Consider the following 16,605-nt stretch of genomic DNA (forward strand, 5'->3'; position numbering starts at 1 on the left):
ATTTAAATAAAATATACAAAGTAGAATGACATATCTTTCAGTAAAAAATAAATTTATTTTAGTCAGATAACTTTAAATCGGTATTTTTATGGAAATTGGAAATGAGTTTTTTGCACAAATATTTTTTGTTGCTTTTTCTCTGACCTGTCACACAAAACTGGGAATAGCAACAAAACGAAGAGTCAAAATGAGTTCAAACTTTCAAGAGATGTTTATAAGACTATCACCGAGGACACTATAGCACTTTTAAATAAATAAAACCTTTATTGTCGCTGTAAATGTGATTTTTGTGAAGACCGTCTGGAGGCGGTCTTACCCGTTAGAGGGTTAATTTGGAGCTTAATAATTTTAATTTTCGTTTACTTTAACTGATTTTGGTCTTGGAATTTACTGTCAACTCTATATAATTTTAATAAACAAACTTCAAGGATTGCGAAAAATGCTAAATATTTTTCTATGCCTTATTTCCAAATATTTTTTAATTTTATTTTTTTTTATTTCTCAAAAGATAAACTTAAAAGTTCAATTACAAATTTAATGTTAAGATTGTTGTAATTCCCAGAAGTAGTAGGATGGAAACATTTGCTTTTAATCTAAGTTTGTTTATTTATTTCTTTAATTAGGGTAAAGTGGTACAGGTTGGACAGTGGTACAAGTTGGAGAATGGTACAATTTGGACAGGGCTTTTTGTCTTGATAAATTTAATACTTCATTTTTATTTGTATGTTTTTAATGCTTTAGTTTTATAATTTGGTTCCTTGTGTTTAAGGACAAATTTTGTACTGTATTTATCAAGAAAAAAGCCATGTCCAACTTGTACCGGCGAATTGTCCAACTTGTAACACTAATTCTAAATTATATCACTTTACCCTACATCTCTTCTAACGTTCTATTGCTTTAATGATTATTTCTTGTTAGATTTCAATTTTTATGGAATTTTATTTTAACATGCAACACATTCTATTAATTTCATATAGTTTTTTATAATAATTTAATATGGCAAAGAAAATATGAACTTTTCTCGTATTTCAGAAAATTGCAACTACTTTTAGAAAATTGAACTGTAAAATTGGAAATGTCTAATCTTTAGCAAGTGCTTTCTCTATCTCCTGAAGGAGTCTTTCTTAACGCACCTATCTTTTCACAAACTTCTCAATAGCTTCAATACCATCGTTAAATTCACATAATGACACCGGTGAATGGGGTGTTTTCTGGGAAGATGGTGTAAAATGTGTGTACTTGGCACTTATTGAGGAACTTTCCGTGTGGATTCCCATCAAACGGACTCAGGCAGGAAGATAAGGAATGCGCGTACAGGAAATTAAATGTCATTTGTGATTTATTGAACGACTCACACACACATTATTTCATCCGCTACTGCACAATGCCTTGACTTGTGCTCTCAATCCAGCAAGGAAGTGGATTTTGGGTTTTCCAGTCCGGAAGTTGTCTCACGTGATAGTGGAGGCTTCCAGGAGAAAGGCAGTGGGTGGTATGACAGGCACCTGAAAGTCACTCCCATACTTCCATTTCAAAACAAAATTTTTCTTAGAAAATTCATTCCCGTCAAATTGAACATTTTCATAAAAAGAGAACTTTTATTCCACCTTTCTATTACTTTTTCTCATACCGATTTTCTTTTTCTGCCTGGCCACGTGTCGACGGGGGTGTGAAGTGGTGTGTGAAAAATCAGGAGAAGAAAGATGAACATCATAAATGGGGGGTATAAACAAAATATTTCCACCTCCATCCACTCGAATGGCCTCTTGATACAATCCGCCCCAAATTTATGGTGATAGTTCCAATTCCAATTGATTTATTTGCATGTTTTTCTTATTTGGAGCCCTTCTCCCGGACACCAAGGGCTTCAGCGATCCCAGACATTCCGCCCACTGAAAAAAGTATATTACGGTCCAGAAAGGAGATTGAGAAAAACGGAACTTCACAACTCAATTATGTTTATATATTTTTTGGAGAGTTTTTGTGTTAAGATTGATATTTAATTTAAATATTTTTTTTTTGTACATAGAACAAATATTTCGTAAAATTGTTCGTAAATGTTTGTAAATTCGTACTGAAGACTTACTAAATACTCGTAAATCGTACACTGAGAGAAATCCGAAAAAGTTAAAATAACTTTCCGGAAATGTTAACTTTACCCTGCAGTATTGATCCGAAATGGGTGTAAATAGTACCCTTTTTAGGTGTATTGAGGGTTAAAGTTACCCTTCTCTCATGTTGATTTTACCCTTAAAAGGTGTAAAATTAACATTAAAAAATGTTGATATATTTTTACACCTAAAAAGTGTTAAAGTTATGAGGAAAAAAGTTAATCGCACCCTCTTTTTTTCACAGTGTATAATCCACAAAAATGTTCGTAAAAGTCTGTAATTTTTCACAAACATTGTTTGCAACATAATAATTTGACGAACATTTTTGTTGTTTTACAAACATTTCACACATTTTTGTTTTGTTTACGAACATTTACGAATAAATATCCGTATAAGCACAAAAAAACTTGTTAAGTGATTATGTTACGAGCAATGTTTGTGAAAAAGTACAAACATTACCAAAATTTCTAGTGGAATATACAATTTAAAAACATTTCATAAGTCCCTACACTGAGAGAAAAAAGAGGGTGCGATTAACTTTTTTTCCTCATAACTTTAACACTTTTTAGGTGTAAAAATATATCAATATATTTTTTAATGTTAATTTTACAACTTTTTAAGGTTAAAATTAACATGAAAAAGGGTAACTTTAACCTCCAATACACCTAAAAAGGGTAAAATTAACATTTCCGAAATGTTATTTTAACTTTTTCGGATTTCTCTCAGTGTAGAAGTAATTCGCAAACACTTATGAACAATTTAAAAATATATTTGTTCCTGTGTAGAGATTGGGTTTCAATTGTCCTAAAATATTACTTTTTGGTAAAAAATCTTCTGATTTTGTTTGCTTATCTTTGGACTTTAACTCTTCGTTACACGGGTTTCAGACTGGAGACTAACACAGTTTCCGAGGTTCATGAAATTCTAAAATAAAGTAATTTTAAGGATTTTGCAAAATTTAATGGATAATACCGATTATACTATCCTTAATTATCCAATCCTAATTCTAAGCCACAATTTCCCCAAAAATCTTGTCTGATAAGAAACTATAGCACATTAGTTGTAAATATCGTATCACAAAAGCTTCATGTCTTAGTATAATTTTGAATGATATGCGGATCTTTGTCCGAGTTTTTAATAGGTACCAATAGCCCAAACCTAACCTTGTAATCCACACATTTATTTTTTTCGCAGCTCTCAAAAATCATTTCTTCAAAGTTAAAATTTTTTTTACAAGTTCTTCAATGTCAGAGGTCACATAATTTGAAATGTAAAATTTCCGGTGTCATTAGAGTAGAGTAAATGTCCTAATTCAAAACCATTTTCAGACACTTTAACTTTGACAGAAGATTGATTACATTAAGTTAATATTTTTTTTTCTGAAGAAAATTACATAAATTTGCTCCTTAACTCTTCTAGAATGTTACAGTTTAGTGAAAATTCTTTAATATAACATGAAAACTTCTTAAATACAAGAAAAATACACGAGTGCAAAATGCATTTTTTGGAAACAAATTAATCCAAATGGAGAAAAGAGGAATTTTCTAATTGGAGACAAACAGTGTAAGTGAAACCGCGACGAAAAGCTTCCTAAAGCTTGTTGAGTTGCTCTTGAGTGTAGGGTTTGTTCTTATTTGTGATGTTTTCCCCTTTTCCATCTGAGACAATAAGAAAATCTCTAAAAAGAATCATATTTCCGGTATTTCCAATTGAAGCATTTGCAGACACTTCAGAAAAACCCTTTTTGTTCACGAAATAGGTAATTATTTCAGTTGAAAACTTCACGTACCATTAACAATAAAGATTAGCACTTAATTTCACATAATTCTGCCAAAAATGTTACATATAAGTAAAAAAAAAGTAATAAATAACAATCACCCTAATGTGTTTTTCATTAGAAAACATGGTTGATTGATGGAAAATTCGATGGTGAAAACGTATACTTTTAATTTTTCTGAAAAATCTATAAATTAATATTTGTGAATATGAATGGATTTTCGCTTTATTTGGAGCAAAGTTAACTAAATAATGAAACTGCGGTATAGAAAATATATAAAAAAAAAATTTAATACTAGCCGTACTCACTATGGCGCTGTTATCTTGTAATATCGTTATCTCGTTATCTCGTTATGTTCTCGTAATGTATTTTATAAATGAAAAATTATAACAAGATAACAGATTACGGAGATTACGAGATAACAACGCCATAGTGAGTACGGCTACTGTATTTGTCATGGAAAAAGTTATGTTTCGATTTGGAGTACCTAAAAGTTTCCATTTGGAACAGGTTTTGAATTAGCTTGATTTACCCTACACTAAAAATCTCTATCAGTCTACGTTTTACCTTTTTCAAAACCAGGGAGAATAAAAGCCAAGGATGAGAAAATACAGGAAGAATTAGAATGGCACGTCATATTATTTTAACTTAATAATATCCATACAATAATTGATTAAAAATTAACTGGGTTGCAGACTAACCCACAATAAGGCAATGTCTCGATTTTCGTAACATTTGAATGATTTATTAAAATTTTCAAAAATCCTAATGTCATTTTTTGGTAGTGTATTTGTCTTTCAATTTACTATATTTTAATATTTTTTACTATTTTACTTGCAATTCATCAAGAATATTTATTTTTGCTCATTACTTAACTTTACTGTGTTATCACACTTGCACATTAAAATTTTAATGTGATTCACATTAATTATCACTTGTGAGCGTCCAAATATGTTATTTGTGTCTTTGAGTCACTTAATATTTGGGGCTTTTCTATTTATTGATAAAGAAGTGGACTTGTCCTGCAAAAATAAGTTTAAATTTACCTAAAGCATAAATATTTTTCACATTAAAAAATTAAAGAGAAAATCGCATTAATTTTTCGCATTAATGCTATAAATCAATTTATATCAAATTTTGCGGGCCAAGTCTTCCTTTTTATCAACAAATAGATCAAATTTCGAATATAAAATGATTCAAACACACAAATTACACATTTGGACTCTCACCAGCGACAATTAATGTGAATCATATTAAAATTTTAATGTGTAAGTGTGATAACGCCGTTAAAGTGGCAAAAATTTATATATTTTTCATGAAATATTTTTTTCTCGATTCATCAAAATAAATTAGTTTGTCCGACAATCTGCGCTGTCAGAATTTACAATGTTTACGGTACGAATCAGAAATTGGTGCAATGCAATTTGATAGGGTAACAAAACTAGAATGTTGAGATCATCATTCAAAGGACTAACACAGAATAGTAAATGAGTTGTGAAGGCGATAAAATAGCGTAAAACTACATTAATAAACATATGCAACCGTCAGAAAGATTATTATTACAAAATTAAAATAAAATTTTAAACCACCATGCAATTATCCTAATCTATAAATTAGCAGTTAAAAGCAATTGTTGCAACTGGAACAGATTTTGGGAGCATTTCCATTTTGTCAGTGAGCCAAATTTCCCAGTCGCATATTGCCGAATTTCCATGGAGGTTGAATAACATCTAAAGGGTCAGATTGAGCCGGCGAGATATGATAATAAATTGCTTGTGTGTACAAGAAAGTAACGGAAGAAAGTGGAGGAAACTTTTGTTGATTCTAATGCACTGGTACAATACAAATCAATGATCCACGACATTTTATGCGTCTGCTACTTCGGCAAAGTTTCTCGTTTGGAGTCTCTGGGAGTAAAGGCGAATGGGGGTCCAACTGAAAAATATTCCCAATCATTTTAGCGACTGTCATTAGCCACAGAGATGGGGAATTCCCTTTTGGGGAGTTTGGTAGAGAAAGGAATTGGTGCACTTCTTGCATCGTCTGGTGTGCGATGGCGTGAACAAATTGCAAGTCAATGTGGCGCAAAGTCTGTGAGAAATCTCTGGCAATTTTTATCCATCGCCGGCAAAGCACCATCCGCCTGGGTTGTGTCCAAGAGATTGACTGTGGCTGCCACTACTCATTGATTTTCCATTTATTTGCTAATTTCGGCGTCGATTTCCATTCGTCAACCAAAATAAATTTTTCCAATTGCTGTTTCTTTTTTTTTCCTTTTGGAGAAATTTTACTGCCACATTTCTTGCGTTTCTCTCGTGGAAACTTTCTGTGTTTTTTTTGTTATTCTGGAAGGGAATAATCGTGAGCGGAAAAATCATTTTTATTGCACACATAATTCACTTTTCCAACATGGTGAGTCATTTTCAGCAGCCCAAAAGCACCAAAAATTCTGTATTTATATCAATTTAACAAGGTTTTATCGTCGCATTTTCTGCCTTTTTTTATCGTCCTTTCTTTGTGTCACCAACATTTCAAAGGCATCTCCCTCACAAAAGTACCAAGTTTTGTGCAAAAGGAAGAACCTGAGACAAAGGGCCAAAAGCCTGGGATGACAAAAGTCCATGGGGGATTATGGCTATGGGGGAGGCAAAGTTTTCTCAGGTGTTGGACGGGAAATTATTTTAGTCGTGAGAAAGGCAGAGGAGATTAAAACGCGGTCAATCCAGGTGCTTTTCTCGGTCATGAGCTTTGTGACACTCAACACCTTGTGGTTTTGACATTTTCACACTCTCCTGTGTGGTTTTCCAAGTTAATTTCTCGCCTCTGAGACGCTTTTCCACCCCTTTTTTTTCCTGCTGTTATACCACTCTTATTGTCATCCTTCCCTTTGCACAGAATTTTCTTTTGATGACTTTTATGAGAGATAGAGATATTATTGTTGACCAGAACGAGATATTTTCAATGGAAATTCAGATAGAGTTGAGAAAAAAAAACAGAATTAACTGAAATTCACAAATTATGCTGTTTTGCAAGATTATGGGGACGTTATAGCATCGCTATACGACGGTTATAGGATAGTAGGAATAGGAATGAATTTAAATAGGTAAAAATTCATATTGTTAAGTTTGATTCATTTTAAAATATGCTACTAGAAGATCAAAATTAAAATACTTAAAAATAAATCCTTATAATATTGTGCTATTGGAATGCTTAACGACTTTATAGCAAAATAAATTCAAATTCAAATTTTTTTTGGACAATGAAAATTTCCCTATTCATATTGCCAAATTTTAAGTTAAATAGGGAGCGACATGATTGTTTATATTTTGAAAATTCTTGAACGAATGATCTTATAGAAAATGAAACGAGAAAGTGATGTAAATTTTATATAATAGACTTAAAGGAATTTCCTTACGTCTCATAACAAAATTCATGGAAAAAGCTTGGGATGAACTCTGTAGACCCTTGTATCGTGCCTTCCATAGCTAAAACTTCATCGTCCCCCAAGCATGAAAATATGATAGGGAAATCCTGCAAAGGAAATTAATATCAAAAGTGAACACAAGCAAATTTCCAAGAAATCGTTGCATTCTGCTGAGTTTTCCCATGAAAACTCTTCCGGTGCTATTACATGTGCTCACCATATCGTGAAACATTTCTTTCAATAAAGTCGGGTGTGAGGGGGGCATTTCGACACACACTGCATAGCCCCCTGGACTTTCATATTGATTTGCGTGTTGGAATTCTTTTATATGTGTTGCAGCTATAAATAGTTGCTCAAGGAGATTCAGTCAGAACGGGATGGCGTGTCAGGTGGTGGAAGTTCTTAGTCCAAACTTGGAATTGTACACTAACACCCGAGTAGAAATGTAAATGAATTATTTTTAGAATGAACTATTAGGTAGTCAATTCTTTTACCTTTCAAATGGATTTTAAATTATGCTGTCAGTAGGATTTTCTTTTTATAAAATTGTTCCTTTTTATATATATTGTTCTGACAACAGAAATATTACATGTTGAGGTAAATATTGAAGGCTTCAAAGGCTTCAAAGGATGTAATGATGAAGTCCCCAAAACTTGGAAGAACTTTTTACAAAAATATTACAGTCAATTAGTAAGAATAGTTAGAGAATGGCCAATGTGAAAAGATGAGATTCTAAAAGTCCTTTATATCTAAACTATTTGGATTATGCAGTATGTAAGTTTTACAAATTTCTGCTCAAATTTCGGATTAGGGGAAAGTGCGCCACCTTCGGACGACCCAAGTTTCGGACAGTTCAATTTTTTTCTCTATGTTCCTTATGGATTTCACACAATTTTTCTGAAAATTTGAGGTTAGGGAAAGCGCGCTACCCTCCGACGATATGCTTCGCACAAATCTTTTTTTCAATGTGTTATAAATGAATTTGGTACATTATAGTATTATATTTGAATAGCTAGTCCAATGCCTCAAATTTTCAGAAAAGAGTTATGGGTGAAATCCATAAAGAATAACGTTGGACTACCTATTAAGATATAATATTATAATGGACCAAATTCATTTATAACACATTAAAGAAAAAGATTTGTGCGAAGCATAAATCGTTCGAAGGTAGCGTGCTTTCCCCTATAGGGGAAAGTACTCTCCCTTCGAACGTTTATGCCTTCGAATAATGTGAATTTTATTCCTAGGAGACTTACACATTTCTATTAAATATTTGTTAACTTATTATTAATTATTAATAATTATGTGATAATTAAGTAAAATTTCTTGGGAAAATAATAGAAAATTCACGTTATTCGAAGGTATGAACGTTAGAAGGGAGAGAACTTTCCCCTACGTGAAATGTGATAAAGCGAAAATTTTAAATCATTTGTCTTCTAAGATAAGCTTTACGAAGCTCCATAAGCGTTCAAAGTCTTAAATGATCTTAAAGGATTCGAGCACGAAAAAGTAGGGGAACTGTACCAAATTTCGGCCGGCTTGCTATTCCGGCCACTTACTATTTTACAGATGGAAGACCCAGAGATATTTGGTTCAGGAATTTTCTTCAGCTTCATTCCGAGCTCAGCAAGTGCAAACCAAAATCCTTCTCATTGCAAAGAGCTAATGTTACTGCTGAAAACCTCACAGAATGGTTTCAGAATTGTCTTGGATATTTCACAGAACAAAACTACATTAAACTTTTCCTTAAAATGAGCATCCGAGTTTGATCGATTTCAACGGAGTTAGAAAAAAGCATCGCAGTAGGGTTCCCGCGCATATATTAATATTATCGTAATTTTATTAATTTCCTTCAATAGTATTGCTAAAATTCTTTTTCTATCATGATTCTAAATTAAACAAAGAATAATTCTATTGATTTGGAATGGGGAAAAAATATTTCATCAGTTCAAAAACAAGCGTTGAAGTCGCACTCTATGAAAAGCATCGGGATTACCTCTCTTTGCTATATGTTTGAAATTTTTAAATCCGCTGAATATGAATCCTTTATTTGTTTTAGACGCTTTTTATTCCAGAATTTTTTATTCAATGCAAAAATGCGAGAATATTACTTGGGACAGAAAATGACATAAAATCCCCACTAACAATAAGTAACATTTTTACACGCTTTTTATATCTAAAGAAAAGAAACTAAGTATTAAAAAAAACAATTTGATAAGTGAGAAATATTTTCATCTGGTATAGGGGAAGAATCTGACCTATTTTGATTTTGATCTAATGAATCTGACCTATTTTTTCAGGTAATGTGTGACTTACGACTAGCTTTTAAAATATAATGTCATAGATAAGTCAGATCCATTAAAGGAATCTGGGAAAAATATGAATTGTTCGAAGCGAGAGTATGTGCGAAGCCTTGAAGTCTTCTCCTACTCAAAGAACTTTAAAGGCAAAGAAATTTTTGCTCTTCCAAGATATCGTGTGTATTCTATCTCCAGTGCGCCTTTTCTGCCTATTGTAATCCTACTGTGGAGAGATTTTTCGACATATTTTTTGCAGATTTTTTATAGTTAGAAAATTTAAACAATAAAGTTAGAGAAGCAAAACATGACCACGCTCAATTTTTTCCCTTAAAGTTTTCTCATTGTCATATTTCATAGAAACTTTGATCCATTCCTAACTTTTTAATATTGATTTGATTAAAAACCAAGCGACTAAAACCAAACTCAATTATATAATTCCCTAAAGTTGCAAATCCATTCATGAATAATTAATTTGGCCGTTCTGTCTCTACCTCGCGGTATTTTAGAACTTCCTCTGAGTCTGCTGTTAGCTCCAAAAAAGCTTAATTTGATGAATTAAAGTCAACAAAGTGTCCAATGACCTCCTGACCTTCATTACTTCTTCATTAGAACGCAAAAGTCATTAACTGTGTTTTTTTTTCATCACATAAATCGTGTCACTTTCGCAGTCCTTTCAACTCTCAAGTCCTCGATCCTTTAAGGAATCTAAAGAATGGGGAGATGTGAAAATTCTTCGATGGTAAGTGGACCACTTCTTCATTAATATTTATTGGGATTTACCCTTATTTTCTCTCTTTCTCTCACATCCAACGTCAATTTCAATGAAATACGAATTTTCCTGGAAGTTGGTGTAAGAGAAAGTGTGGCAAAGTGAAAGAAAATGGGTGGAAAACTGTGAATTTACGATAATATGCTAATAAATTGGAGGGTGTGAGGTAGTAGAAAAACTTCCCAAATTAATTTTATCTCAAATTGATTCTGTGTCGAAGAATTTGCTGAGCTTTCAATTTATTTGTTGCAACTGAAATGAATCAATTTTGCAAGGAGAAAATTTTCATCAAAATTCACACGCAATCATTTCATGCTGAAAATTAATTTTCTCATTGTCTGAATGGGAAAATTGTGCGAGAAGACTGTCTTTTCTTAATGATCCTAAATTGGAGATTAAGAGGGATTTTCTCCCAGTTTTTCCCCATATAGCTTTAGTCCTCTCCCACTCGACAGCCAAAAGGCTCTCTCGAGCTTTTCATCAACTTTTCGCGATTTCTTCCCAATTATCGGAGGAAGTTTAATTAAAAAAAAAGACACAAAGAATCGTGAAAAGAACCAAAAAGAAAGGAAAAAAAATCAATTTCCACCCCTTCACAGTATTCCAAATAACTTGGCCACAGAGGAAGTTGAGAGAAAATCTTTTTTTTATTCACTCTTATAACACCATTTTCATTTTCACACAAACTCATTAAGATATATTGAAAAGATAGCATTTTAATGGGCGCAGTCCAATTGATTTGTTGTCGGTGGGATTTTTCCGACGCTTTTCACCCCTGTTTTTCCCAAAGGAAGGAAAAAAATCCGCGGAAGTTGAAGGCGAAATAAGTGCTGATGTGGCAGAAGTTTCTTGGTATGGTGGTAGTCTAATCTTCTCATTATCGCCTGACGACTAATTGAAAACGCGTGTGCGCATGATAAGGCAAACTTACGGATTTATTTTGGGGAGATTATTATACTTTTCTTGCACCATTTCCTCTTTCACGGAGAAGAATTTCTTTGTTATTGATAGGCATAGAATTCACCCCATTATTGTCACATTGCACAGAAAGATGATTTGAAGATTTCTAATTGTAATTCGACATATTTATATGAAAAAGTAACGTGAAAAGTTCTGAGAGCGACATTTACAAACAAATGGGAGAATTATAAATTATAGTCAATAATTTAGTATCACTCCTCACATAGCTCTATACCACGCTTATTTTCCATCTGGAAATTCTTTCTTATCTTTCAAGGTAATTGAAGTTGGTGGAAAAACTTAAATTCCTACAGTATAGATAGGTCCTTCGGTAAAAAAATTATAGACAGTGGAAATTAATTCCAAAATTGTAAAAATATTAGAAACATCTCCTCTTTCAAAATCAATTGTTCACGGTTGGTCACTAGACTTCCGAGGTGGTCTGCGAGCCCTAAAAGCGATCCATATAGTCAAAGTCCAAAATACACGACATCCCAATAATCATTGAAAAATCCAAATTATTGTCTCTGTAGACCTAATAGCCTCTACACACAAGAGAAATTTATGTCCATATTGAAGCAAATTCACTACACTTGTGTAGGAAAAGTTCTAAAATATTGACATATTTTTCTCTAGTGTGTAGAGGCCGTAAGTGTGATTACACGTTAAATTGCTCATACTATAGGCATCTCAAATCAACGAGTACGATGCATTTTGCGAAAATAATTGTATTATGAAAAATTTGATTGAAAAAGTGGTGCAGGTGTACGTAAAAATATTACAAAAACTCGCTTCAACACAAAACCGAAATTCGAATATTTAATATTCGAAATTAATATTTAACTTTAGGCCGAATAAAGAAGCAATAGCAGCCATAAGATCTTGGAATTCGGTCCCGGTCAAAATCCCGAACGCCAAAATCCCAAAAGCCAAAATCCCGAACGCCAAAATCCCGAAAGCCAAAACCCCAAATGGGCCAAAATCCCGAAAGCCAAAATCCCGAATATTTAAAAGTGTCACAGCTACTCCCACGATTGTACCCGCGTTTGCTGGGGGCAAAGGGAAATCTTCTGTGTCTTAGAAAATTATTCTAAACATTTTCCTCCATATAATTTCATCCCTTTCAGGATTTTGAAAATTCGGGATTTTGGCTTTCGCGATTTTGGCCTTTTCAGGATTTTGGCGTTCGAGGTTTAGGCTTTCGGGATTTTGGGTGCCACCGCTTGGAATTATGTATTCCCTTTCTCATGTCCGCTCTCAGAATTTTTCACCCGACTTGTAAGGGAATTCTGTAATTTTCGTGATATTGTCACGCGTTACTTCGAAACCTGACAAAGTCATTCGAGCTTTTTTTGTCATATCATATGAGTTCGAAAAAGCAATTCATTGCATTATTAATGAAATCCCTTTAATTGATGCTTTTATGAAAATACACTACGCCTTGGTTGATTTGTTTAACAAAATTCATTGTCATTTGAATTGCCAGATATCTCAAATATATGACTTCTGACAATGCCACGTGATCTGAAATGGCAATGATGTCATGGCTACAGAATCGCATTATCGAAAAAGCTCTCCTAAGATTCGAAACCAATTTGTCATATGGCATTATCAGAGCGTTACAGAATTCCCCTCCTGGTCTTAAAAAGTCAAGTTACTTTTTGTGTGACATTATTACACTTAATTATATGCTTTTGAAAAGCTTATGGACGTTTTGTTAAGGTCTGTAAAAAATAATTGTAGATTTTTGAACTATTTTACAATTGGCTTTAACCTCAAATTAGTGAACACTTTTATTTAATAATAAGAAAATAAATGAACACGCTTTTCGTCTTGTGCCTTATTAATTTACTTATTTGTTTATTTATATTAGTTAATTGTTTTAATGTGCAATAACGGACTTGACCCAGTCCTAGATAAGCTCAATGAGCTTGAGACTTTAGGGGTAGTATAGAAGGAAAAAATAAGAAAGTAAAGCTGATTTCAGACTAAAGGTTTAGCCTAATTCCCGAAGGGCTGAAAATTCTAAATAATAAATAATTTAATTAGGTATGAAGCATGTAGGGGAAAGTCGTCTGCCTTTAAATGCAGCAGCCTTCAAATGTTGCGATTTTTTCGTTGTTCTCAAAAGCATAAATTATATTCTATTAACTATTAGGTAGATATCCATCATCCTCACAAATCATCAAAAAATGGAGAGCCTAGCTCCTATTTCCTAGATGCTAGATAAAAAAAAATGAAAATGAGCTCTAAACTGTAATTTTGATACTCCACAAATCATGTGATTTTTCATAGTAAAAATCATTTTACAAATAAATCTTCCATTGTGACATATAGAAAGGTTAATTAGGCTTAATATTTCTGTTAATACATTTTGGTTCAGATGACACAATTTTTGTGGGTGGCAAAAATTTGAAAATATCACCCTGCAGCAGCCTTTAAATGCTAATGTCGTGTGCCTTTAAATCTTATCTTTTCATACATCAAAACATGTGAAATCGAACTCCTACTTTTCTGTGACGAACGTCATACAAATACTTATAACCTGCTATCTTGTTTCGGCCGGGATGTTTCAAGTTGACAATTGTCAACTTCAATGGCTTTTTCTTCCAAATTTTCAAGTGCAAAACAGTTCTTCAGAAAAATGTGAAGAAAAGTTATTGTTTAATGTCTTTTGACTGCAGTGATGATTTTAGTGAGTGCGTTAGGCTTCAACCTATTCATTTATAGCCCATTTAGTTTTATTGATTCAATATTCTCAGTGAAAAAAAAACATTTAAAGGCAGCTGTCTCGCGTTTGAAGGCAGACTATGCCAGCTGCCTTCATACAAATCGACATCACTTTTTTAATTTCCTCAGAAGGAAAAACTGAGGACTTGCAAGTGCTAAATGAGGTAATCATATACGCCGAATGTACAAGAGAATTTTTTGGTGTAGTAGAAAATAAAATCCATTTTGTGGATTCTTCAGAAAAAAATCTTAAATTTGGAACTCCATTTTTCGTTTGAAGGCAGACGACTTTCCCCTATTGTGTAAATATCTTATTTCTACACAATTTTTAAATGTTTTTCCATTAAAATAATTTTTATTTGAAAGATAATGAAGATAATGCTTTGGTATCAAATTAATTGTTTTTATTACGTAAATTTAAAGTAAGTTGTACGTATCATTTCTTCATTTTTAGTTCTTCTGATGTTCTCAGAAAATTGTCTTCTCAAATCCAAAAAGAATTATTAATTACTAAAGCTTTCGACGTTCGGTATGGGTCTTCCTTAGTGGAATCGAGGGTCGAGAGCTTTGGGGAAAATTAAGTTTTTTCGGTTTTGGTGAACGGATAATCTGTTTTACATAAATAAATTCTAATTGATTAAACTGATTATTGCGAATCAATGTGCATTGTATGGGTGAATAATATGAATCTGCAATGTGGTACAGCATTTTTGATATTGTTAATTTTTTATTCAATAAAATAATAAAATTAAAATGAATTGATCTCTGTTATGATAGTGAAATTTTCGTAATTACACTTAAAACGTTTTATTTTTAGAGTGAAAACACGGTTGATAACATTTACACAATTTTCTGATTTACTTTTCCCCACGAAGTTTCAAGTATAATAAAAGATTTGTAAAAATACCACTTTTTAGGTCACCAAAAATTACTTTGTACTTGTTAATTACGGTGTATTCTATGTGGTATAGTATGACATATGTTTTGTATATAATAAATAAGTATTGTTTACCAAAAATAAATCCAAATAAAAAAAACATAATCCTTGGAATTTATTTCAAGAATTTAGAGACACTTTGAGAATAGATCTTCCTCCAGTCTCTAGGAAAATCCACCGATTGGGAAAAAAAAGTGAATCTCGAGGGTGTATCGTAGATGGAAAAAAGCTTCGAACCCTTCGGATCAGACAAACAGTGAAAGAGGAGAGATTGACATTGATTTTTAAGTTTGGTGAAAATCTCTCGAACACGACACGATGGAAATTCAAAATAAGGGTTGAAGATTAGTTTTCAGAGGCGCAGCAAAAAACGACTCTTCTTGTCGTAGACTTTGCATTAATGAAGGATGGTATGGGGTTCGTACGGTTTTTCCAACAGAAAACTCAGACGTACACCATGAGGGATGATGGCTCGAGGAAAAAAAGGGGGCGACTTTGGGGGAAAAGTTGATGGTTTGAGTGGGAAAGCGGATTTTGCATTCTGTCAACTGTCTCACGATGGACGATTTTGCACTCAAGAATTCTTCTGCGGAGAGAAAGAAATCCAAAAAGGGGCTGTCTTTTTTCTTTTTTTTGAAGTTGTGGAACTGGTGAAAAATCTTCCAGTAAATAATTAAGGAATGCAAGAAAAATTCCTCATGGGTGCGTGAAAATGTTTCACGTAGAATCCATTTGACTGCATGAAAATCACAAATTCAAGTACTTTAAGACTCACAAGGTCTCCCATCTGCAGATTTACCACTAGAATGATGCCACATTTTCTCCTCTCCTCCCCTCGAGTCCTCATGGAAAATCGTAGTGAAGCCGAAATTTTCCATGTAGAGGTTGGGGTGTCGTTTGGTGTAGTTGAAAAATTTACTGCCAAACTTTTCCCCACCATCCCAAAAACACGAAGAGGAGTTTGTGTGTGTCATCGTCCGGCCTCCATCCACCTCATAAATAATTCAAATCCTAGGGAAAACTTTCTTCCAATCGCTCCCTGTGATCTCCACATCTAACTTTACACTCTCGACCACCAAGGAACGTACTCATGAGCAGTCGAGCCGCGAGCTGAGTGCATTCTGCATGGAAAATGGCATAAAATGCACTTTTGCAGTCACTGACTATTTTCCACACCCTTATAGGAAGGGGCTAGGATATTGAATGGATTACAGAGCAAAAGCTGGTAGAAAACCGTTAATCTATTGATTTTTAAATTGTGTAAAAAATTTATAAAACATTAAAAATTTATGCCGCTGGCAGTGCTACTACACTAACACTAATGTGGTAAAAGAGAATTAATCCCTAAATACACATATTAGTAATTAGAATGATTAGAATTAATAATTATGTAATTGAATTGAAAATACAGCTTTGACTTGCAACTATTATTATATATCATCTTTTTAACTGCTCGAATCTCAATGAGAAAGAAGTTATATAATCGACTTTTTTCACTTTCTCATCGTCCTGGAGCTTAAACGGTAAGAGATATCTACTTCCGGTCTTTGGTGACCCCCAATAGAAAAACAATATTTCTAGACGTTCCCCCCAACCT

This window comes from Phlebotomus papatasi, chromosome 2, assembly GCF_024763615.1.
Source record: "Phlebotomus papatasi isolate M1 chromosome 2, Ppap_2.1, whole genome shotgun sequence".
Taxonomy (NCBI): domain Eukaryota; kingdom Metazoa; phylum Arthropoda; class Insecta; order Diptera; family Psychodidae; genus Phlebotomus; species Phlebotomus papatasi.